This window comes from Epinephelus lanceolatus, chromosome 16, assembly GCF_041903045.1.
Source record: "Epinephelus lanceolatus isolate andai-2023 chromosome 16, ASM4190304v1, whole genome shotgun sequence".
In the NCBI taxonomy this organism is placed as follows: Eukaryota; Metazoa; Chordata; class Actinopteri; order Perciformes; family Serranidae; genus Epinephelus; species Epinephelus lanceolatus.
The window spans coordinates 8,893,382-8,920,386 of NC_135749.1; the positions used below are offsets into that span (position 1 = coordinate 8,893,382).

General features: G+C 41.1%; 1 long non-coding RNA gene across 2 annotated transcripts; it reads right to left on the reverse strand.

The window, feature by feature from the left end:
* Positions 1-2,648: 2,648 nt before the first annotated feature.
* Positions 2,649-23,762, reverse strand: LOC144467307 (uncharacterized). 2 transcript variants are annotated; one of them, XR_013493575.1, is made up of 3 exons: positions 23,696-23,762; positions 18,996-19,105; positions 2,649-3,042 (listed from the first exon to the last, which is right to left on the reverse strand). It is a non-coding gene; the product is annotated as an uncharacterized LOC144467307 (long non-coding RNA). The 2 variants fall into 2 exon arrangements; XR_013493574.1 differs by having other exon boundaries at positions 18,996-19,254.
* Positions 23,763-27,005: the final 3,243 nt, after the last annotated feature.

The window sequence follows — 27,005 nt, forward strand, 5'->3', positions numbered from 1 at the left end:
CCAGGTTTAGCTATGAAACCAGTGAACATTTATGATGCAAGATCCACTGTCTGTGCACACACAAGTTCAACTGCTGTGTCTGCTCTCAAGCTGTGAAAATAATCAACCCAGCTGCCAACAAACAAACAAACAAGTCCAAAATCAATAAAGTTCACATTGAAGTCATTTAGGGATGTGCCTGACAGAGAGGGAGCGAGGAAAAGCTTTACAATGTCTTGACTGCTATGGGATGAAAGTCAAAACAAGTGGTCCCTCATTACACAGAAGTATCCATGCCAGTCTAAAAATAACACACCAAATATTAAAAAAGAAAAGCTACTGAAGAATATTATAGTTCAGAAAAGTCTAACTACAGTTTTAGTGTGAGCTTTATCCAGTTGTTGTGAAATTATAGACCCCAAAAATGTCCTTTTTTTCCTGAGCACTTGACCAAGGTAATTATCACCCCCTAACCTCCCCAGTTTGTTACACTCTACCTGCTCTCTGGGGGAGATGGGTGAGTTTTCCGACATCACGTGAACCCCAAAACATGCTGTATTGTTACCATGTCAAAACAACAAAAGCTCTCTGGTGCTCACTCAACTACTGCTACACTTCTGAGAGGAGTGGGAGTAGATGTGGAGAGATAGGACATGAATAAAAAACAACAAATCTGTGTTGAAATCAGCAGAAGCAGAGCTGATTATCATTATTGTGGCTCGTCTAGGGCATCAAATGTGCAAGGGCCACCATTAGTAAGTTCCACGTGTTCAGGAAAAGAAGTTCAGTTAGTTTCACGTTGGACATGAACACTGGTCTCCTGGGGGAAAGTCCTGTGCTTCAAACTCTCAACAAGAGAGAGCAGGAAAACACTGTTGTTGTTGTTGTTGTTGTTGTTGTTGTTTTTTTAGCCTAGTGTTAAGTGAGCCACTCGGGGGCAGTGGACACAACAAGTTTGTGATATCATTCTTCAGCTGATATGGTGAAACCCTGTTAGCAAGCTTATTTACACCTTCAGTTGTGACGTAACAACATTATGGATTTGTGTCACGAGGTGAGATTGTACCCACTTGCAGCACTCAGAGGCAGGCAGACAGTTGGTAATGACCTTTATTTAAACACAGATTAACCAGAAACTTGAGCTGGTGAGGATATTCACTCTTCAGGTCTCAGAGCCAACATACAGTCTCTAGGTGCAGGGGCCAGGGAGTGGACCGGGCTGAGCAGTTCAGTTGGCTAGCAGTCAGCGGTAATAAAGAGGGGCTTACTGATGGCGTAGTTTGGCAAGCAGCGGCGAAGTCGAAGGCTGAAATGTCGTGGCAGGAAAACACAACACAGCCACAGGCAGGCAGAAACCAGAGACGCTGAGGCAGAACTCGTGGTTAGGGACAGAAGGCTGGTGAGTTTACCAGCATCCAGACGACATAGACGGGTGAGAGGCAGGCAGGGTCGGTAACCAGGAATCAAAGTCTTGCATAGAGTCAAAGAACAGTCTGGCACTGAGAGCAAAGGCAGCTGCTTATTTGCAGGAAGTGCTGATGAGGAGCAGCTGTGTGCACAGGTGAGCGCTGTTGTCTTGATGAGGGGGCGTGGCTGGCAGGTAGAGTGGAAAAACACAGGGAGAGCAGGGGAGCAGAATGCAGGCTGTGACAATCTGAAGTTGTGTTACTGGCTACCTGGTCCTTGTTGCTCTGTTTTTGGTCTCCACCAAGTCCTTACTTAAATATTTTGCCCATTAGATGCTAAATGTGACACTTAATTCATCAGATAGTCTATAACCGCTTCTGTGTGCTGTTTGGTGTTGAGGAGGTAGTGAGCTTCAGTTTTTTAGAAACTTGTTTGTTTGCTACCTGCTGATATCAAAACTAGGACTAATGTGCTAGCAAGCCGGTAACATGTTAGAAAGCCAGAAACCTGCCATTGCTAGTCAGTCACAGTACCCCTCAGAGCTACTTCCTGTTTGCTCCATGCTGGTAACAACCCCCTGGCATTTTGTTCTCAAGATTGCACATCATTTCATCCAGTAATGAGTGACTGAAGAGAGGAAAGAAGCTCCCCAAGCAAGCAAACTTGCTTACTGTCAACAAAATTACATGTTTGCTAACAGGACAATAACAAGACAATTCACAAGGTTATCCAACAGACATCTGGAAACCGTTTTTCTTTTGTGGAGCAGTTTCTAATCCAACAGAGGAAGGTTAAATAAACTGGATTGCGCCCTCCATTTCAGACTCTCCAGCTCTCTGTTCATTTTAAGTTCAGCAAAGTTAAGGCTGCTATTGCTGGTCAATGGTGCTCATGTGCATATCATAGTTAAAAGTTAAAAGAGGTTAAATTTGACATGAAAAATATGTACAGATCTACTTTGCCCCTGTGAGCAAATCCATAGGTTGCCATGATTTCCTTGAAATAAGCTTGAAATTAAGCAAATTTGAAGGAGTAGTGTGTAAGATTTAAGGAGATTTAATGGCCTCTAACATTAAGGATTGCAGATTGCAACCAGGAGGTCCACTCCGCAGAGGTCCTCTCCACCATAGATATCATATACAGTAGCAGGGGTCACGTTAACCGGATATTCTCGGTCAATGACCGTTTTTTTACAACAATGACCGGAAAATCTGAACAATAATAATAATAATAATAATACATTTTATTTAAAAAGCGCCTTTCTCAACACTCAAGGACACTTGCAGAGCATTAAAAACACAATTAGAATCACAATTAAAATAAATAAAAACAACAGACAAGAGTGACACAAAGTAAAAATGGATGTGGGCAATTAAAGGGAATATGCAATTTGGAACAGAAGGGTTTTGAGTTGTGACTTGAAATGAGGTAGAGAGTCCATGTTTCTGAGGTCCGGGGGGAGAGAGTTCCAGAGTTTGGGAGCAGAGCGACTGAAGCTCTGCTCCCCATGGTGCTGAGCCGGGCGGGGGGCACAGAGAGGTGGAGGGAGGAGGACGACCTGAGGGAGCGAGAGGGGGTGGCGATGTGGAGGAAGCTGCTGGAGGACAGGGTTGATGTGGTGAAAGGAGGGGGTTCTGGTAATAGTTCTGGCACGCACTGTGGAACGTGAGGAGAAAATATCGTGTTTATAATTTAAAAAAACACAACAGTGCATAACCAAACACATTTTTCAATACCCTAATCACTTCATTACAATTTTAATTTTGTGTCACCGAGCCTACAGGCATAACTACATAACACCCTGGACACACCAGACGTGTTAGTGCTGCGTTATTGCTGTCCAGTGTGTCCAGGGCGAAGCCTAATGGCACGGGTGTGTGGATGTCTGTTCATCTTTTTGTTCATGTCCTTATTAATGTACACTTTATAACTTGCTTGTTGGATTTATTAAAAACGAGCAAATGAAAACTAAATGTCTTTGAATATCTTTATTTTCATTTAAAAATGAAAATTAAAATGACCAGTAAAAATAGATTATGACCGGATTTTTATGACCCTGTCGGTCAAAATGACCGGCGACGAAAAAGTCTAGCGCAACGTCTGTACAATAGATACCTCGTTGACGGCTTCAGCCCATATCAGCGATGCGTCAATGTCGCCGCCATCTTGGGGAGGTCACTGCCGGCTGCCTAGTACTGTTGTGTATGGAGCTAAGTCTTCAGCAAACTCGGCGTGCTCACTCAAAAGTCTCAAAGTGTAATTGGGTGCCAGTCCAAAAAATTATAGCAAAGCAGAAAAACCTGACAGCACTCTCTAAGAGGTATAATACTTTTTAATATAGTGGATTGCACAGCAGCAGTCGAACGGACGTGTTTCAGCTCATAGCCGTCCTCAGTGTTAGGAAATGACCACTTTAGAATGAAAATACAGACAGTACTTACTCACGACAAGAAGTCCAGTGTAGTTTTTTAATCCACAAAACTCCTTCGGGGTATCAGAGGATAACAGCTAGCCGGAATAACAGCTACACTTGAAATTCACGGAACCCACATTTTGAAAATGTAATAAAACTCTGCTAATGCATTTCAAATACGTCAGAACGGCTCGTCTGTCGTAATCCAAGTACCCTGAAGCTGCGGCATCCAAAATTGACTTGAAAAGACATAATTTACTTCACTTTTATAGCATCATTTCTCACCGTGGTCAGTTAGCCTGCAGCCGTGCTGTGTTTACATGGCAACTCGAGAACTAGCACCACCACTAGCCATCAGCTAGTCTCACGCGAGTTGCCATGAAAACACAGCACTCCTAGCTGTTATCCTCTGATACCCCAAACGAGTTTTGTGTATTAAAAAACTACACTGGACTTCTTGTCGTCATGAGAGTGAGTAAGTACTGTCTGTATTTTCATTCTAAAGTGGTCATTTCCTAACGCTGAGGATGGCTATGAGCTGAAACACGTCCGTTCGACTGCTGCTGTGCAATTCACAATATTATAAAGTATTATACTTATTAGAGAGTGCTGTCGGGTTTTTTTGCTTTGCTGTAATTTTTTGGACCAGCACCCAATTACACTTTGAGACTTTTGAGTGAGCACGCCGAGTTTGCTGAAGACTTAGCTCCATACACAACAGTACTAGGCAGCCGGCAGTGACCTCCCCAAGATGGCGGCGACATTGACGCACAGTAGCCACAGGAATGAGTCATCTATGATTATATATATCTATGCTCTCCACAACAAACAGACCAGGGGACTTAATCCAGTAAAAACATTGCAAACAATTCACATTTCAAATCAGTGTTTCTCCCTCGCTGTTTGGCACGTTGCACCTGGTATGTGTGCACAAAGTTTTTTCTCTGGTAACTTAAGATCCAGATGTTCGGGAGCCGTATTGTCTGCAGAGGTCTCTTCCTCTCTGAAACAAATGGGCCAGTATAAACACTGAGGTTAAAATTTCTTTTATGCTTTCTTATGCTGCTCATCATGGAAGGGCTTCTAACTACGGAGGCCGACATGCAAACATAAAAATGCAAACGTCCCTATCTAGAGCCACTGTTTAGTTTGTTGATTCTGGGCTACTGTAGTAACATGGCGGTGCACCATGGCGATCTACAGACAAGGACCCACTCCCTGTGTAGACAGAAGCAACTCATTCTAAGATACTGAAAACACAACTGTTCTTATTTTTACACCAAAGAAAACATGCACACATCCTACACACGGGACCTTTAAAGAACTTCGATCTTCAGTAACACCAATAAAATTATACTTACGTCAATTTAAAGTCATTATTCGCTGTTGCCTGTTCAACATGTTTCTCTTGGGGTCATTTAACACACAAAACAACTGATTTAAATGAACAAGAAAAGATCAATAAAAATACAAAGTGTTATAATTACATGGAAAAGACTTACAGTCTCTTTCACCTGCACATTTGCACAACCAACTGGAAAGAGCCTCTGTGGGCGAGTCTGTGCATTAGCTACTGTGTACATCATGACACAGACAGAGTGTCTTAACACATCACATGTCCTCTGCACTGTCCATCTGTGGGATTAATCAAGGTGAGCCAGAAGTTCAGGCAAACAGCAGTTGCAGGGCTGTCTCGTGGGCGGACAAAGGCCAATCGATCCTGGACTCTTCCCATTTGCTCGTCAACACTTATCTGATGGCTCTGATGTGCCTCCTGGGAAATGAAATGCTTAGCAGATATACCTGTGCTTTAATTCACATGGGTCATTAGGGGCTTCAGATCCATCACTCACCTTAACCCATCCCACCTCTGCCCCCCCACAGCCCGTCCCTTTCGATCATCCTCACATTCAGCCTCCCTCTTGACCACGACACATAACCTTCTCTGCCTTTCCACAGCAATATGCATGTGTCTGAGTGTAATGTGCATCACTTAGTCCTCCACTCGTGACTCCTCTCCTGCCATCACAGCATAATTGAACTAGCTGTTTCTCCAGCAAGCCTCTTTGGCATTTAATTAGCGTCGAGTTTTTCTCTCTGTAGTACAATTTTCATTTGTTTTATGCTCAGTGCAGTTCCCAGAGTGCAGCCCCTTCGCGGAGATACCACCTCTATTCTTAATTACCTCTAGGAGAAAATTTCTTACGAACACTGATTAATTATGTTGTACATTTTACCTTCTCTAGACACCTGCATTTCCTCTTTGTTATGTTAGACAATCTGGTCTACACCACAGGCAAGTAATAGAGGAGACACTGAGGCAAAGGAAGTGTTCTCAATTCCACTTTTAGTGATGACTGAAAAGTGGACTGTGACTGAACAGTCATTAGCTCAAATCCCCAGGCAGGGTGGTCAAATTGTCTTGTAAAAATTGAAAATCAGAGGGAGGCGAAACACAATTTACTTTGTGTGCAACTGACCTGTTGATGGACTCAATTTACTGTTTGCTACAGCTCTCTGTGGATCTCCCAAAACCAGAAAACACAAGAGCAAAACTGTAAAGAATTAATTACTCTTTGTTTTTATCAGCCATAACATAAGCTCAGGGTGACCAGATGTCTATGTTGTAGTGACAATAATAAGGCGTTTATCATGTTCTGTCCCATTCATCATTACATAAACGAATTCAGAAATATAAATGCGGCACACGTCTAAATTTGACACTGATTTGTGTGTTGTGTGTGTCAATCAATCAGTGTGTCATGTTCAAGGTTGTCGCTGTGACGCTGACAGAAGCTGTCACTGTTAGCTGTCACGCTGAAGAGAAAGCTGAAGCGCTCCAGGAAGCCTGCTGTGATTAAAACAGAAAAACAATGCCGACACAACTGCTGCCAGATAAACAGTAAGGTCTACTTATCATACAGTGGTATCATACCCTTTTTCTGAAGCGATCCCTTTATCTGTGTCACATGACATGGCAGACAGCTATGCTACACCCAGCCACAAACATGGTGTTGAAAGATGTGCTCTGTAGGTGTGCTATGCACTGAAATAATTGTCCCCTATCCTGATAAAAATGCCTATGGTTCGTGCATGAGGGCATACATGTGCATGTAAATGAGAGTGCGGTGCATTTATACATCCACTGCTTGGGGGTTTGAATATATGGTCACCCTACGTGAGCTGCAACCGTAAATATGTCCAGCAAACAAGTTTACAACCGCACCTAACTAGCCTGGTCTGCTTCCTACGTCATCATCCATCATCCATTATATATTATTTAGCCAATGCCTGGGAGCCGTTACTGGATGTTACCAGACGTTAAATGCTCGCAAGTCAAATTAAGTCAATTTTAATTAATTTGATTTGTGCTGCTTTTTATTAGATTTTAGATTAGATTTAGACACCAAACATTAATCTAATCTATCTAGAATAGAATACAGTAGAATGTTTACTGGCTACTTTATTTCTGCGTCAGTATGTGCAGCATGAAGTTGCTGGAAAATAAGCTAAAAAACAACAACATTGAAATGAATGCACTCCAACACACCAGTGTTAAAGTTCAGTGTACCACAGTGCCTTTGTTGCCCCTGAAGGAGAGAGGCATCCTGTTAAACACAGCTATACCCTGCAGCAACAGGCAGGTGCTTGAAAACCAAACATTTGAACTTACAAATGTCACGGCAGCTCACCCTCATGGCATTTAGCGAGTCTTCACCCACACATCGTTATCTTGTTTAGCTGAGGCCAAAATTGGTGAGGTAACTGAGAAATGGTCACAGCTTATGAATTTGAAAGAGTGAGAGGTAGGTGCCTGCAAACCTGAGGCACATACACACATTTTGAAACCACACTGAAATAAATATAAGCTACTGTGTGTGCCACTGTTCCTACTGTGAAGTCTCACTGATTCAGTTTTGAAGCTGCATAAGTTTTGCTTAGTCATTTGCCAATTCTTCAGAGTAATTCAAATTAAGTGGCTGGAAAAGCAAAAAAGAAATCAGAAAGAATCTGATCACTGTTATTTCAGTTGCAATGAAATGCCAGTGTGTCAGATTTGGTCACTGGCAGTAAAACACAAAGTGCTCAGAAAATCAAGTCTTTTAAAATGAGCCAGTGTGTCCTCCATCCAGAGATGTTAAAGATGGTTTGGTTGCAGCTGTCAAAAAAAGATTCTGGCACCTGGCACAAGGATGGTAATGGGTGTTGGATGGTCGGTTAGTCCATCTGTCCGTTTGTCACAACACATCTCAATAATCACTGACCAGAGGGCCATGGGGTTTTCTCTGAATCATGCTGATTCTAAAAAGATAATTACTCGTGAATTTTAGTGACCCAATAACCTTTCACCATGTGCCTCCGGCAGGCTAATATTACCACACGTGAAGAATCAAATTGAATGCACATATTTGTACCTTTATGCTTCCTGGAGAAGTAACCCTCTCTATTTTGGCTTCTCATGTCAGTTTAGCAGCTGTCTTTCCATTAAAATCGCTTTAAATATTCATTGTTCAGGGGGATAAATCGTAATGTTTTTGGGTGAACCTTCCTCTCATAGTAAATATTTCCACTTTGCAAGTTTATTTTCATTTACACACAAGAAAAATCTATGCACGGACGTAGGTTTCCACAAATTCTATTCAAAAATCTGGAAGTCATTTGATTTAAAATTTAAAGAAGTGGTCTTCCCCCTATACAACCTTTATGTCCTTCTCTTCCTACCTTATTTTTCCAAATAATACTAAAAAGTGCTCCACTTGGGCCCATCACTAAGGGGAGTCATATAATGCCGTCGCCATTGTTTTGGAGCCTGAAGTGACAATTTTTGGATGAAAAAGTTCAGATAACACTTATGCTAGCTGCTAGCTTGGTTAGCACTGTGCATTTAGAGCGACAGTAACAATGCTAATGCTAATTTAGCTAACAAAAAACAGGCTTACAACCATTAAAAAATGTATGGGAAAAACTGAATATCAGACTCCTCAGAGGGTCTTTCAGTACAACCAAATGCTGAACAAGATTTTTTTGGGCAACCAAAACATTACAAATAACGTTCTTGAACTGAAAACACACTGAAGTAGTGACACCTATGCTACACCTATGTGGATCTAGGATATGATTATGTTACCTAACCAAAGTTGTTGCTGTGGTAGCAACTTGGCAACATACGACACCCATCTGTCACTCAAAGCTACCCTTAATTACAGTTTTTAAGTCTCTCGCAGATGCCCAAGAAGCACAACTCGCAAAAATATTTGTGGCAGCTTTGGTCGCTCTGGTCGCTCATCACATGAATCATTCGAACGTTCAATCGTGCTTGTCAATTTAAAGGAGCCAGCTTGAAAGCAGCGTAGTTGCTGCTTGCTGTTGTCCAGTCAAAAAGCTCATAGCTGGCCGACAGAAAGTTATGTTTTGTCAATGAAAACAGAAATAGAACAACAACTTGCATGCTACATCGCAACATTAGCCTGCAATTCTCTCCTCTATTACTAACATTACACACTTTAAACTCACCAGACCAACCAACTACCTCCGCGACGCGTTCCCAAGCCTCATTCTTTTTATTTTGGTCTCTGTAACAGAACAGCAACACATTATAAAGGACTGAGTGGCTGCGAACGCAAGTGATAAACTTGTCAATATCCATTGTTGGAACAAGTGTGCTGTAGGAACCAAAGTTACATGACTTGTTCTCTGGGACCTGCTTCATCGAAGCACGTCAGCATGCCGATTGGTTGTTGTCGAACCACGAACCGAGCTTTTAACTCCCCTCTGGACCCGCTCCAGTCGCTTTGGTCGCCCAAGACGCGCGGCTGACGACCAGGTTGCCCAGGTTGCCCAGGTTGCCCAAGTTGCCAGGCTCTCACTGAAAATTAAAAGACTTCTGCCATTTTGGAAGCTCTGGTCACTGTTGGTTTGAACGTACGGTTACAGTTGTCATGAATTGAGAAATTAGTTATAGAGACCAAAACCGTCTTCTGTTCCAGACTGAGGATTGACTCACTCTTGAAGCCTCAAGTGGCCAATCCATTTTTTTTTTTTTTTTTTTGGCATTTCTGCGTTGGCTTCATCTTTTAGCCCCAGAAGCTGCAGCTTTGATAGAAACTATTTTGGGGCATACTCTAATTGAGGATTTAGCAGCCTAATTTTGGAGGAAAACCACAACCCTCAAATCTCACATGGGATTAAGGATGACTCACATAGTCATAAATTTGGGAGCTAGCATTAGCAATTAGTTATTTATGGTTGGTGATTATGGATATAAGAAAGTGGCTTAAAAGGAAATTCAACCGACATCAATAAAGATACATCCAAACTCGAACTGGAAGAAAGACAGGATGTGCAAAGAGGGGATGAATAAAGGTCAGGTTCCTCTGAGTTCCTGCGCTGAGACACATTGCCTGCAGCTCTCTGAAGGGCAGAAACATCATTATGATTGTGTCGATGGTAGTGTGGATAGGGTTAGGTACAGGGACTGGAAGTTCAGAGACAAAAAAGGAAAAATGAAAAATGAGAAGACCCAAACTGAGATGTGTCCGCAGTTCGATGGATAAAGTATTTAATGTAGTCTGAGTGAACAGTGCCTCCTGTAGATCAAAAAGTACCAACATCAACTATACGCCATGTGACATCATCTGGAGTAACTTGAGTTGCTGAAAAGTTTTACTCTCTTGATAAACAAAGAAACAGGGTTTACTGTTGGCTACTTTATAAATTCAAATTAAATTGACTTTCATTCATACATAGTTGTTCGATTGAATTGAACAGTGTTAAAGTCAACGAAGGGTCAGACATAGTATGTGTTGCAAGTACTGTATATTGCAGTTTCTCTTTTGAAAGGCAAGGTACGGGCCTTTGCAAACACATTTTCAAATATTTCTCTCCAGACTCAAAACCTTATAACATTCCTTTCAAGGGTTATTAAGCATGGCTGCTTTATTAGACTAACTAATTATATCTGTTCACATCAACACATGAAGAAAGTGGGGAACCTAGATAATACCATAATTCCACATGGTAGACATTTTAGCCAACCAGGGCAGTCCACAGGGAGTAGTTTGAGATCCTTTTGAATTCTGTCAATGGCACTGCTGGACCATATTATTAATTTATGATGTTTTTAACGATTAAAAATTAAACTATCATCCTCTGCCACTTGAATTCCTCAAAGTGCAAAACTGCCTATAAAGTAGCTTTAACTTCAGGGTTCAGGGTTGCTGTTTTGCCAACAGAAACACATTAAAAACACCCAATCAGGCATCCTTTTTACTGGTGAGAAGCTTTTATATCAGTGTGTTGGGGTGCTTTTTACTGTGTTGTCATGCTGCCACGTTATGAGCACTGAATATAAGATAAATTATAGCCCATATTACAGTTTTGCTGCTGTAAGGCTGAGGTGTTGTTCTGTAACCGCTGATGGTGTTTGCTATATAGATCATGTTGATTTAGAGTGTGGGCAAACACAGAGCAGGCAGCTGCTAGAGCCACAGGATGGGAGATTTCAGGCACAGGCAATTAACTGTCTGGAGCCTCTGACTGTGTTTAACTCTTTTAAAAATATCCTAAGTGTGTGTGTGTTTGATAAGAAGGAGGTTCTTTATGCACTATATATATATATATATATATATATATATATATATATATATATATCTCCTCTGGGTGGATTTGTAATACTTCTCTTTCCATGATATATCTACAAGTTTTGCTCATTTATCTCCTATTGGACTCGGGCTGGCGTTGAAACAGGTGATGTAGTGCTTCCCGTCATCTCCAGTGCTGTTTAACTGAAAATTGGGAGCTTTCTGGAAGCCTCTTCATCAGCGGTGGAGCAGATGGAGGGGTGAGAGGGAAATGTCCAGACACATTAGCTCCAGCCTTGTTTCCCTTCACACTCTGGATTTGCTACGAGGCTGCCGTAACATATGGTCAAAGCTGCTGGTCTCCCATTTTACGCCAGGACTTTCTAGTTGAGCAATTCTGACAAATACAGTCGTGCAGTTTAAGTAATATTACCACTCAGCAATCAATTCATCTGCAAGTTTGCAGAATGAGTGCAAAACCGTTTTCGTGAAGCTGTCAGGCTGAGTAAGTCTCTGTGGAGAGAAAGGATCACGTCTGCTGCAGCACTGGACATGTTCTGCTTCTCCGGAGATCAAGTCAAAGCTATTTTTATTGTAGCTGCTTGGCTTCTATCTGGGTTCAGAGAACTTGATGCAGCACCTCGTGTCGTCTTTTGCCAGCACATTTCACTCACTTTGTTGCTCTGTGCTATTTCTGTCGTGGCATGTCTTACTAAATGTAAATGGCTATTGGACTAACACTGAGGGTATTATGAGTGGCAGAGGAAATTATAACCATTTCTTTTCAAGATCATTAAGCAGCATCTATCAATGGGCTGCAGCTGATGCAGCTGACACAATGGCTGCCCTGCTGTTCCCAGTTCCAATGTCAGAGCATTGCTCTGGTTTTGCCCTTGTGGTTGGATCAGCACACAGCCTTTTGGCGTCCCCACTTTATTCATTATTGTAGTGCCAAACCCACATCTGCTCTCAAAATTGTTTGGCATGTAAAATGATGCTGGGAAACCAAAGAACATGAAATTAGGCCTGTCGTTATTTTTCAGACTGCTCCACAGGAGCCATAAGCTTTAAATAACGGCCACAGTGGTGGTGGAGTGGGCCACCTTTGGTTGCTGTTTGGGAATCATTGGAAAAATTTGCTCCTTATAACTTCAAATCTTGGATCAGTAACATAGGTGGCTGTAATCTGCAAAGAGTGAACGGGAACTGCTTCAACAAATGGGATAAATGCTTGAAACACAAAGATGTAGATGATATTCACAAAGGTTCATCCTTTACCATTCCCCACCAGATTGTTTTGCAGGGCCGAAAGAAGACTGACACATGAAGAGCTATTATTTTCACCTCATGATTCAGTCAGAATGGCACCTTGGCGAGTAGACAGTAAAAAAACTGACAGGAAACTAATGGAGTTTTGAAGCTAGGGATGGTCTCACAAGTGCATTTCTTAGAGACTTCAGACCAACATTATTTTCATCTGAGCCTCTTCCTATTATATATGCAACCTCCAGTTTTAAAGAGGCTATAATCAGTATTTTCAAATTAGCAATTACTCCCATGACTGCTTGAATGTGAGGCGGGTCACTCATAGTGATGAACAGACAGAGAATTATCAGCCAACTCTGCAGTTCCCCTCAGCTCGACAAAACTTTACAGTGTCTCATAGATAATTGTTTCGGTATTCCAGCTGGCAAACGTACTCCTTCAGTTCAGTCTTACTGGTCTTAAGCATTGTTTTTAGCACCAGCAGGCAGCTGTTTTAGTGACAAAGCTCTGACAAACTCACTGTACATTACCTGCTTGGCAGCGAACAGCAGACAGATACAGTTTGAGACATGCTGGTGAGCACAGTGGTGCATTTAGGGGCTAAAGGGACATATATTTCCCTCAGGCGTTAGAGAAGATTAAAGGAGGGCTAAAAGGAGTGTGAATGGTGGACACTCAGCAAATGAATGCTAATGTTGCTCCATGTCTGCTGGATGTGAAAATAGGCCAAGTCAAGTCAGATTTATTTATAGAGCACAAAAAAAAAGGTGCCCTGTGGTATGCCACAACAGATGGATGCAGAGGGAGAGGACACAGTGTCGATTGAGACAGAGGCAGATTGTTTTTGTGAAGGAGGGGAACCACTTTAGGGAAAGTCCCTAAATGCCAACAGGTGACTACCAACCCCGACATGCCGGACTACTTCGTTTTTTACTCCTGTCAATGCATTGGTCATGATCTCACCCTTCCCGATTACCTGGGTTACACGAGAAATCCATGTTCATGATTAGGTATACGTATGAACTAGGGATGCAGCGGTTCTCGGTAAAATATTGAACTGTTCGGTCCAGCCTGCTGCACAAAAGCCCTACCTGCGAGTTAATGTCCAATCACTGAGGTGGCTCCGCCCACTCACCCCCTCACACTGGACTAACTCAATCTGAGGAAAGTGACCCTCGCTTCACACAGAAAAGAAGCGGAAAAAACAAACATAGAGAGCCATGGCAAGCGCAAGCGGAGGAGTTGAGAGACAGAAGAAGAAGAAGATGAAGATCATTTCGGTTTCGCTGTTGAATACAATGACGAGGGAGTGAAAACAGTTAACAAATATTTTGCTGTCTGCAAACGTTGCTTGAAACATGTCCCATACGTAAAAGGAAATACAAGCAATATGAGCAAGCATCTCAGCGTAAGCACCCTGATGTAACGCTTTCTGACAGTCGAGGACTCGAGAAGGTAACACCAACGAGAAAAGTTACACGTTTGTTTACTGTGAAAGGCAGTTTTTGCTGACAAGCAAAATAAAGAGATAATTTTGGGGGGAAAAAAAGTTCTCTTTACGCACAAAACATGTACCGAAACCGAACCGAAACCGTGGCCCAAAAACCGCGCTACGGACCATAGCGTGGGCTACCTGTACCATTACACCCCTAGTATGAACGGTGCATGAGCACAGCCTGTGTGAAATGGTCGCGGTTAGGTTTAGGCATCAAAACTACTTGATCAGGTCTAGAAGAAGATCATATTTTGGTTTCAAATATGTATTGTAGCATAAATATGTCAGGGGAGTGACGTCAGTGCGCAACGACCGAACGTAAATTGCATTACATTAAAACAAAATTGACTTTTGGTTTCGCACACACAACACAAACTTCCTGGTTTTAAGTCCAGGTTTGTCTGAACCATCCACCTGCCTACTCTCCCACCCTACTTGGACTTTTTCTCTCTTTATACTTTGTCAGTAGTTCTAAGTGTCAAGTATTGCCATGGATGGGTTTAGGGATGGGTTCATCATTGTGTAAATATTTGGCACTAATAGTCAACCCAACAAATTGTTACAATATTGATATTGAGATATTTAGTCAAAAATGCAATGACGTTTGATTTTCTTTATTTCGCCAAGCCCTGACATAGAAACATGCAGATACTGTAGTAGCTTAGCATTTCACGCCTACTGTGTAGTAAGTGCGCCTTTGTCTATAAAGAAAAAACAATGAGACAAGCAGATTGCAAACAGAAGTGAGGTGAAATGGAATATATAAGATATTTGAATCAACTATCTCCTCCAATGCAGCCACTCCACTGCTGAAGCTTGCGACTGTCTTGAAGCGAGATAAGTTGGAGGCAGGGTGGAGGACAAAATGGAATATAAATCTAAAACACTCGAGTACATGTTGTGCACGTGTTTTCATTTTCTTTCTATCAGTCTGTTGACCGCAGTAGATGTGATTGATGGTGTGGCCAGTTCAGAGAGGCTGCAATGGATACACACACACACACACACACTGTGAATTTACACCTCCAGTACCGCTGTGTAGACACACCCTGACTCCTATCTATATCATTCTATTCCAATCAAATGTCTGCCTATGTCCACTTCTCACCATGAGAACCTTCAAAGAGAATTTTTACCAGGTAGAGAGAAATGCAATGCTGAGAAGAATTGGAAAGTTTGTGAAGTGATGTTTTTCACAACTTCAAAGTTCAATTTATCCCTGTTTCTCTCAAAGAAGAGCAGTTTCGGTTGAAAATAGTCCTTGGAGCGACTCAGTCTGCTACTCAGTGTGTTAAATGGTTGACTGGAGAGAGGCCTTCCATTCTTTTGTATTGCAGCGTGTCCATTTACAGGTTGAATACAATAATCACACAGCAGCAACACTGAAATATTTGTGCTCCTGAAAGTGATGTGACTGCGGGTAACAGGAGTGCTTCAACGCGTGTTGGCTGTTGCAAGAGAAGAACAAAAGATTACATTTCTGTTACACCTGAAGGCAACATAAAGCTTTGATTTTTGTGTGGCATCATATTATTTAGTTGGTGGAAGAGATGAAAGAAAACAAAAGCCCAGAGAAAGAGAGAGAAGGCTGTGTGGGAGATGGCAATTGATTTAGCCAAATAAGCATCAGTGATAAGCAGGTTGCTCTCTAATCAGTAATAGAGCCAATTAGGCAGATGTCTTGGTTGGTTTGGTTTACGGCATAGTACATTATCAACCCCTAATAGCTTTTCTTAAGAAGTCCTAAATGCCCGAGAGCAATTATGGTCTTTGAATAGGTTTAGTTTTGCATTTGCCTTCTTTTAAAGAAATAACAGAGAGGGAGAGTGAAAGAAACAAAAGTGACTGAGAGGAAGATATATCTCCACAATGGTCATTTATTCAGTGTTTTCACCCCTGGGGAAATCTGACTGCAAACACAGATGCTGGCCGGAGAAATGTACATTGTTGACTTCTCCCATTAGATTATTTCCCATTTTAAAAGCACCACCTTTAAACCTATGGAAGCCAGCTGTTCCTCTTGCTGGTAAATAACAAGACTAAAGCTCGCATTTATCCTCGATGCAAGGCATAAACAGCGAGCAGCTGCTTGTAGATACCTGTGGTGTAGCTTTTGATTTATAGTTTGCTGTCAGATTTCACCCACTGGTCGCACCAACGCAAAACTAGACAGATGTATTGTACGCGATCAAGCTGTCACATGCTTTAATTATATTCCCCACAGTGGTTTGCAGTATACAGCAAGGGGTGCATAGTGCACACAATCACTTCTACTTAAGGTGGCAAAATGAAATCCACCTCTAACTCGCCTTGTCTCATTACTGAACAGGAGAAGACTGCTTTTTCAATTACTGTGGGTACGTTCATTGATGCAGCATGATAGTGAGCTGTCTTTGAAGGAGTTATATAAGCAGCCAGTCAAAGTTCTTTCTATCTCGACAAAGTATTTCAGTATCTCTGACAATAAGGTACTTTCTTGATATGTTTGTTAGCATTAGCACTGAACACAAAGTATAGCTAGAATCAAAGTCCTGGATAAATGAAGATTTTGACCAGGTGATAGTGCCAAAAAAACAAAAAAAACAGGGATCCGTGAAGGTGTTTTAATTCATCCTAAGGGGATTATAATTGCTTTCACCAAATTTATTTGGGAATCCGTCCAATAGTTGTTGAGACATTTTACTTGAAACCACAAGTGTGAACCTCATGTTGGCCAAGAGATCATCAAATTCAGTAGCTGTTACTCCTGGGCCCAGTTTTTCAGAAATAATCTGATTAAATTTCAGATTGGATCGAATGTTAAGAATGGGTTGTTCAAAAGAAAAAAAAAAAAATCCGGAATTGGATTACATGTTGTAATCCAGTCTCGGTTGTGATCTGGATCAAACCTTCACTATGTGTTGATCAGTTCAGTTCAGTTCAGTTCAGTTCAGTTCAGTTTATTGGTCTCCTTAGAGAAATTTGTCTTGGAGCTACAGGTCAGCATACACATACATACAATCAACATATAATTACCAAAATAAAAATAAACACATTACAACACATAGTCACTCAGTTAGCCTCGGTGCATCAAATTAAATACTATATATACGTCAGACACACTCCTCATTAATCAACTTGATTGACACTGGAATAAACGAGTTCTTGTACTTGTTATACCTGCAGCGTGGTACTCTGTACCTTCTACCCAAATGCAATAACTTATATTCAGGATTCAGTACATGGTCATGATCAGATACAATTTTACGAGCTTGTCTTATCACTGATTGTTCAAAAATGGCTTGAGGGGTGATCAGGGGTGTGGACGCACCCATTATCTTCCCTGCCATATTAATCAACCTAGCAATTTGGGTTTAAGTTTCACAGTCAGGTTTCCAAACCAGCTGGACACACCATATCTTAATACAGACAGAATACTAGCATTGTAAAAAACCATCATTATGTTTCTGTTGACCCCAAACAGTCTTAATCTCCATAGGAAGTGCAGGCGCTGATGTATCTTTGCACAGACATTTTGCACATGTGAGTGCCAGCTCATATCCCTATCGATCTGTACTCCTAGATATTTATAGGAGACGACTTGCTGAATTGTTTGGTTATGTATGGAGATTGCAGTGTGGTCTCCTATGGACTTGGGATCCACTACGATCTCTTCAGTTTTGCCAACATTAATTTGCAGGTGGTGTTCGTCACACCACTCGACAAACCACCCCCTGTGTGTGGATGCTACCATCAGAGTTATTTGTGAACATGCTAAGGATGACAGCGTCGTCTGAAAACTTAACAGCAAATTGATTGGGTTGTGAGCTGACACAGTCACATCAGAATTTTTAAGTAGGATTGCAATACATCAATCCAAAAAATCTGCATTATCCTGATCCAGCAGCGGGACTTCCCATAGGCAACACAGAGAGATGCCTAGGTCACATCCAGAGGGGTTGCCAAAATTGCACCAAAAGACAACTTGGGGCAGTGGGAGCTTGCCCTAGGGCGCTGAATATTTTAAGTCCTGTTCTGATCCAAATAGAGTGGTGGATTCAAGTTGGAATTCAGGAACAAAATGTTATAAAACTTTTAAACTTGTCAAATGTATGTACAATTGATTTGTTTAACCATTGTGATACAGTAGATATTGGGCTACCTATTGAGCCATTGATTTTATAAAATAATCCCCCAAATAGCTGTCAATTACAAACAAAAACTATTTAATTTCATCTTCCTTTTATCACTTTATATCAATTACAATGACATAGTCAAAATTAGTATCCTAAAAATTGCATCCCTCCTGCTGTTTTCTGTCTCCTTAAATAAAAACACTTGAGGTAACCCATGCTGGATTGTCTACTACATTGTCATATGTAGAGCACTGGTCATCCAGATTTGATATCCTTGAAAAGTCTGTATGTGGATCAGGGTGATCTGATCCAATGTTTGAAAAAGCATCAGAGAAGTAAAATGGATGAGCTGATCCTGGGGAAGATGAAAGTCAAAAATTGTGCCCATCCATCTAGCAGTTGTTGAGACAGTATCATGAAGACTTTGACCTGCTATTGGCGCTAGATAAAAGTCGGGGACTGTAAATGTCTGTATGAAATTTCATGGCTATCCATCCAATAGTTATTGAGGCATTACAGTCAAGTTCAAAGTAGTGGACCAACCCACTGCCAACCCTAGAACCAGGCCATGACTGTGGCTAAAAAGTAAATCAACCATGTGTACAGTGAATGTCTTTTTACAGAACAATTAAAATCTCTTTATCCTATAAGCACTGACTATGTTGGAGTTTTCTTTCCTCTCCTCTTTCTAAATTTATGCTTGTTCCTTACAAAATGAACAACTCTGCTTGATTTCTTACTGTGTGTTTAAAATGTGAGTCAGCAGAGGGTCTTCTGAGCCTTGGCAGTGTGTCCAGCCCTCAGGCCACTGTCTTGGCGTGCCTGGATGCAGTCTGTCTCATCCCCCCACCTATGGGACAGCAGAAGACATATAGACCTTTTTGGAACAGACCTCAAGTGCTGCAGGTGGCAGGGATGACCCAGGGCAAATCCAGCCTGTCTAGCTGGCATCTCTCAGGACCATAGATTTGCCTCTTGGATGCCCCAACCAGAATCCCACTGGAGGCAACAAAGGTGGCTTCAGCAGGAATATTTAATCACCAGAGCACACAAACTGCTGCACAACATTCAACGACAAAAATAAAGTTCTCTCTCGGTGATGAATAAAAGTGATATGAGGTTAGTCAAGTAACTCATCTGGTAGTGCCTGCAACACAAGCACCACTCTGTATGTAAGATAACAGCTTCTTTCATGCCATTCTCTTGTTAGGCTTCATTTTATAATTAAACTGTCTCGATCTGGTGAAAGCAAATTGGTCTCCTTATTCCCTCCCTGGCTCTAAACCACAGAAATCAAAGACGCAATTAAAGTTTATCAGACTTAACTAAAACCATTTGCCATCATTGCCTTGCTTAATTGGACTTTTTCCTCAGATTACTCCTCATCTAACAGTCTCAAGGGACGATGCAGAGGGACCTTGTGCTGTTTCATAAACACTCCTCTTTTATTAACTCTTATAAAAGGCCTCTTCACTGATTTTTTAAAAGTCTGTTCAGACTTACACAACCTGTCATTCATCCGAGATCGGTTGTCATCCAAAGTTCGGTTAGAGGGGGGTCACTATGCCTGATTAAGTTCATGAACGATCAAGGATCTGAACGTTGGACAACTGAATTTCTGACAAGTCAGAGATGTCGCACAGTTGTATTGCAGTTTGAGAAGTTCTATGACCATATTTCAAATGTGGCAGCCATCAAGATATCAGCTGTGAACCAGACCAAGCTTGTTTTAAAGAGGCCTTAATGCGCTTTTATTTTGTGTCTTATATAGAGAGTTACAATGAAGGATGTTCATATAAAATGTGGCAATGTTAAATAATGTGGTAAATGTCAAATTACTTGCTATAGTATGACAACATAGCTTGCTGGATTTCTTTAGTACGTTCATCTGCTCCAAGCACGCTACTTTAAGTGTTTAAGCTACTTGGCTTACGCTGCTAAATGAAGCTACATGTCATGTCCTGTCAGGGGAAACACAAACATTCTCTCCAATTTTGAATCAAATTCCTGCTGAAACATGTCCGATAGTGTGTTGCAGCTTTGATTGCTGATTTTTCACAGCAGAAGGTGCCACTATTCATTGCTAGAGCAAGTACACTGCTAATGAACATGCAGCTAAATGCTAACATCAGGGAAATGTACTGTTTTGGTTACTGATGTTGATTTTTCCCTGATTTTGCGTCATATGTGGTTGTGTTTAGAAGCTTTAGTTGGTGATTTTCCAGGGTAAAAAGTGCAGTGATTCTCTATTACAGTTATTCTGTAATACTGCAATAGAGAAACGATGTGTAATACTCTGAAAACCCCATCCACCGGAAGGGAAAACTATCGGTACCACAATATGCAAGTAAGGGCTGAAACGCTAACAAAATGCCTGTAATTAGCTAAAAGTCGGTCAAAGGTTTATTGTAGCACTTTATGTTCACCAGAGCAAGTTACATGGACAGTATCATTGGTCTATTAGTGTCCTCTTCTCCTTGCCTCGCTAATCTTGGAGAAATTATCCCACTGAATGGCTAATAGTGACACACTATGATATTTGCAATTATTTTATCGAATCACCATGTAAGATCATCATTTAAGCTTGGGGCAGCTGTGGCTCAGAGGTAGAGTGGGTCATCCACCAATAGGAAATTGCTCCAGGTGGCTGTTCCATTGGTGTGTGAATGCACGTGAATGGTTACTGAGTAGCAGGTGATGTCATGTATGGTAGACTTGGCCACCAGTGTGTGTGTGTGTGTGTGTGTGTGAATGGGTGAATGTAACATGGGGTGTAAAAGCTCTTTGAGTAGTCAGAAGACTAGAAAAGTGCTCTACAAGTGCAGTTCATTGGGCTAGCAACGATCAAGACCAGAACTTAAACAGTTTCGTTAGCTTTAACCTCTATAGTTTATCAAATTAGCTAAATGCAAGCTGCACGTAAACATACATGTGTCAGTATCTCACAATTTTCCAAGATCTTTATGTTGATGCCTCACATCTTATTGCTTAAAAGCTCAGTTTTTCAGTTCAGCAGCTTGTAAAATCTTAGACATGGATTCTTCCCATGTTGGTAGTGCATCCAACCACACAGAGGCTTTTCGGTATTTTTGTGTTGTTTGCTAGCAGACATAAGTGACAAGGAGGAACTTTCACGCAATACAAAGTCCATGGAAAACAATTTATTGTTTTCCCCTCTGGTGGGGGCGGGACTTAAATGCGCTCTGTCTCTGTGACGATGCAGAGATGCTGAGATAAGGAAGACCCAGAAATGTTGGCCAGTCTGTGCAGAGTAAGCTTTTTCAGGAGGGGGGCTTAAAGAGACAGGTGCTAAACTAAGCCTTTTCAGATAAAGGATAAAAACAAGTATGAATCTCATATTAAGCATAATAGATCCTCTTTAATATTAATTCAGTTCCACCTTCCGTGTTGTGGTCACTGCAGTCTTTACTGAGACTGTACTGTGATAGAAATAAAATTGCTAGGGAACAGCCCAACCACACTGTCCACATCTTCTAGCCATCTGTGACTCCATAATTTTCTTTTTTTCCCTTTTTGCTCATTGTGGCACACCACAATGAGAGGAAGAAGACACCACAGTAGAAAACTTACTGCACAAACACAGCTGCTCCCCTGAGCTTTTCTGTGGAAGCATCTATGCCACTGTATGCCTTCATATAGGCCCTTTACAGAGGCATGAAATTGCAATCATGTCAAAAAATCATAGGTGTCTCTTTTCTGAAATAATAAGAAACCCTGGTAAATAGTGGCAAGCTGTTGTGAAATTGAGAGTTCTTAAGTTAACTTCAGCGAAGCAACATCCTGAATTATATGATCAGAGCTAACATTAAAGATTAACAATTTTAAACCATATGTTACAGGTTTGGTAAGAACCCAATTGCAGCACCACAGGCAGACAGGAAAGTTTGTATTGTCCTTAATCAGGGTATATGCAGGAATCCTGAGGTTAATTTCAATACCTTTTTAAGACGTTTTTAAGACCTTCCAAAATAACCTTAAGACCTCATCGCCACTTCAAGCTGTCGTTAGCAGCAACGCATCTTTAACTTACTAAACAGTTGTGGTTTGCAATTAAATCTATGGAGCACAAACATACAACAGAACTCAGATAAGATGAGAAGGAATAAAGCTTGAAAGAATAAATTAAACCAAAGGCAGGTTTATTAAAATACACCTTAGGTCATAACAAGTAACACAGCTCTACAGCTCAACATCAGCTATTCAAGGCCAACTTGGTGAAAACAACAACCTTATGGCTAGCCCCTTGCATGTGGGATTTAAGTGCAACACACACCGCCGCCGTACACCGCGTGTCAAAACGCCCGCCTCCATTATATTCTATGAACCAACCCACTCTGCTTCAGCCCACTGCTCTATTTCCAGCGCGGCCAGCGCTCATGGCGGCGCTGCGAGAAAAGCCTTTAAAGTACGTCTCGGCTGCCGTAGTATCAACTCCGGTTGTTTCAAAATTTTAATAAGATGACTTTGATAAGAAACTCACCCGTGAAATCCAAGTTGTTGTTGCCTCAAAGTTTTTCCTCTTCTTCTTCCGTTACTAGCAGTTGGCAACCGTTGGCGACTAGTGTAGGTACAGCCACCTAGCGGGCTGGGGTGGGAAATACACGTCGACGGTGCCGCTGCGCACAGCTGCCAGTGTGTGTTGGGGGGCGGCACTCGACGGCCACAGCGCCGCCGTGGCGGCGGTGTGTGTTGCACTTTAGGGCTGACCCAAAAAATTCGAAGCTTCGAAGCTTCGTTCGATGGCACGGGATTCGATTGTGAAAAAAAAAAAAAAAAAAAAATCGAATATTCTGCCTTTTTTTTCTCCCGTTTTTTTGGGGGACCTTGAACGCAACACTAATCATGCTGCCCGTTTACGGTTGTTTTTTTTCCCCTTTAGCCATATGTAAACTCAAAGAACAAGAAGCAATGTCTGTTAGGCATATAAGATTTCATGTTCCAGTTCCAGTTTGTGTTTTTAATTGACTGATTGTTTTTGGTTGGTTATTAAAAAAGAAGACATCTCCGACAAGGAAATAGAAAGCTCGACGTGCAATGAATGGAGACCTATTATCCTGCTTGAACACAGATGACTAAATTCTTTCAACAATGTGACTCAAAATAATGATAAAATAGATTTTATTGATTTAAAATAATATGCTTGTAGCACGTTTGAAACACACCACAAAATCACCACGACACCACGGCTCTCTTTTACTGAATGAGTCTGTAATGATACAACATGTGACAGGGACTGCATCAGTTCACATCCTTCTCTCCTCTCAGAATACTGTCTCTCTCAGCTCCAAATGCAGACTGAGCACAACAAAACATTTATACAATTTCTATAGAACATAAATAAAATGAACAGCATGATCAACATGATCAAGCATGAATTGAAATGATCGTATAGTGGTTATATATTTTTTTCCATTCATACCTGTAATGATACACCATGTGACAGGGACTGCATCAGTTCACATCCTTCTCTCCTCTCAGAATACTGTAAAGGATGCATAAAATAACGAAGTAGAACAAATGACAAAAATAAATATGCCCTGTCTCACATGTCTAATTCATCACAGAGTAAGCACATTGACCTTGTGTGCACTTACACACACATACTCAACATTAGACAAGTAAAAATACACTTTACATTCATTTTATACAAATCCCAGAGAAAAACTACATTTCCCATAACGCCTTGCATCGCCAAGCGCAACTTGATGCGAGCAGCGGCACTTCAAAGGAACACAGTTGAAAACAACGCAACGCTAACTTCTGAGGTAACGTCAAAACGCTTTACAGTACGGACTTGTGCTTTATGCATTACAACTGTCTCACATAGCTCTTCGAAATATCATTACAATGCTGTGTTTTAAACACTAGGACAACTTTTAGAAGCTAATTTGCTCCGTCAACATACCTGTCTGTCTCAGCTCCAAATGCCGACTGAGAGACAACTTCTTATGCGCATGTACCACAGCGCGGCAGGGAGTGTTCACTGACCAAAATACACAACATGTTCTGATGAAAATAAAGGTACATAAAATATTACTCCTTTGTTAATACTGGGAACAGCCTCACAACAAGGTTATGATTGACCTAACATAATCATTGAGTGTCGTCTCACTGTCAGCAATTGGAACGTACCAACTTACTTATTGAACAGGGGCTTAAAGTTAGCTGGAATACCAAAACACACTATTACATGCTGATGGTGACATTTTAGAAATTTTAGTGTTAAATCAAAAGTTAAACACTTATCAGCAACCAGAAGTGCTTTTTCGTATGTGAATATTTTTATCTTAATTCTAGGGCTGCAAGAAACTACCCTTTCGCCATAATTTTTAAGTTAAGGTGAGAGCAGTAATAGGCTGGCAGGTAGGTGTGGTGAGTGGAAATTTACTAGGTGAATTGAGAGAAAGAGAAGTATGGCACACCGTGACACTGTAGGACATAACCATAGCAACATATCGTCATCAGTGGTTCGTTTTGCCCTCCTGCCATTTTGTCAGACTGCTTGTTTGTTTTTCCTGTGCCATCCAGAAAGTGCTGTCCATCTGCTGTCGGCTTGAACACATGTAAATGCAGCATTAGGCTGATAAAGCCTAAAGAGAAGCAACTTATGTGATTTGACTAACCAAGCAAACACGTTTTTTAACTGACCAATATAATAAAATCAAAAAATATTGCAAGAAACGTGACAGAATATTACGTCTTGTGCTGTAAATGAGGAATACTAATATTACTTTAAACTGGGAGCAGGCATCTGTCTGCCTTCAGGCTCTGTTTAATGTCACCTTGCTTTCACAGCTCTAAGCTGCATATACAGGAAACTTATACACAGTATTTGTATTCACTATACAGATCACAGTTCATTCTGAAGGTCTTTTCCTTTTCAAGAAATTAACATTGTCCTCGCGGTATTAGTTATACACTCAGCAAATGACTTAAGCTGTGGCAGAGGGTGTTATTTAAGAGTCACCTTTAATTTTTACTGCACAGAGTAATAAACTTAACAAGCAGAAGCCAAATGATTAGTGGACACCTTCTGCCCTGGGTTTTGGCTCCCAGGTGACATATATTCTGCTCCATCCTCTAACGGGAGTTGTTAATGAAGCCTGAGAGAACTGCAAGCACTAACCACCTTCATCTCTGCATTATATCAGTTAAACTAAAAAAAGGAAAGCTATAAACTTATATATTTTATATTCTGTATACATACAGTATACATATTTGTTCCATTCTACTATATGTGTTTTCTTGTGTGGCATAAAGGGACTACAACTGCAGCCTGACAAACTGGTGATGGCTAACAAGCCAGACATCGTGTTGATCGACAAGCAACAGAAGAAGGCGGCGGGAATGGATGTAGCAATACCGAGCAACAGCAACATCAGGAAGAAGGAACACAAAAAGCTCAAACAATACCAAGGGCTGAAAGAAGAGCTAGAAAAGATGTGGGGAGTGAAGGCAGCAGTGGTGCCAGTGGTGATCGGAGTTCTCGGGGCTGTGACCCCCAAACTGCACAGAACATTCAAACTCCCAGGCCTCTGGCAGAGGAATTATATATTAATTATAGTTATATTATGTTCTTTTAATTACTTATATATAAATATACAATTACATCACTTAACAGCTGTAATATATTATATCATATGCTTTTGATCAACACTGCTTGTAGGTACTCTAAGTATATTACATAAATATTCAATCATGACTTCAAGTGCTCGTGCATGGTTTACAGTTGTCACTTAAGTTAACATTAACTTCCTCCTTTGCCTCATGACATAAGAGACGCAGTTAGGGCGTATCAGTCCAGGAAGGCTTTTCAAACATCTGCAATCCCCTCCTCCGGTAAGGTCAGTTACGAAGGCAGGAGAACAGCCCTGTTATTTGTGAGTGACCTGTAGAATAGAGTCTTTGTCACAGTTATAATTACAGTCCTGACTGGAGGGTTTTTGCATGTTAACCTCTAACTGTTAATAACAAGGTTGGATAAATGAGATTTTGACGCAGGTGCTCTGATGTCTGGCCCTTCACAGAGAACTGTTGAGTCATCAGCAAGAAGGTCGATGAGGCCGCACTTTACCAGAGATTGTTTTGTAAACTAGACCAAACACAACCCTGAGAATGAAATAACACTGAAAGCATTTAAATGCTTAAAACTCACATATTTCTAAATGGTAATAGAGGACCAGACTGAGGAAGTGTAGAGGATAACAGTGCTGATGCAGGCAGTGGTGTAGCAGCAAGGAACCAGAAGTCAGCACTGATATGAGGAGAGTCAAAAGTCAAGGAGGACCAATAAGTGTGTAAGAAATACATTGTGAATATGTTTAGTTGAAAGGTCAATGGGACATATTTTTTACAAGTTTTAAGATAAAGATAAGATATACTTTATTGATCCCCAGGGGGGAAATTCAAGTATCACAGCAGCACAAGACAAAATCAAAGGACATTAAATAGAATAAGATTAAAGAGAAGAAATAAAATATAAAGAGAAGAAATAAAATATAAAAATTAAAGATAATGATAGATAAATAAAAGATAAAATAAAATTGCTACAACAGATGAATAAAGTGACTAAAAAATGGCGGACAAAGTGTTGAATGAAATAAAGTGACAGGTGGCAGATAAAGTGTCATTACTGGACAAATGCAAGATAGGTCCGTTCAGAGGTGGATGTAGCTTAAGCCAAACCACTGCTGTACAGTCTGATGGTGGTGGGCACAAAAGAGCGTCTG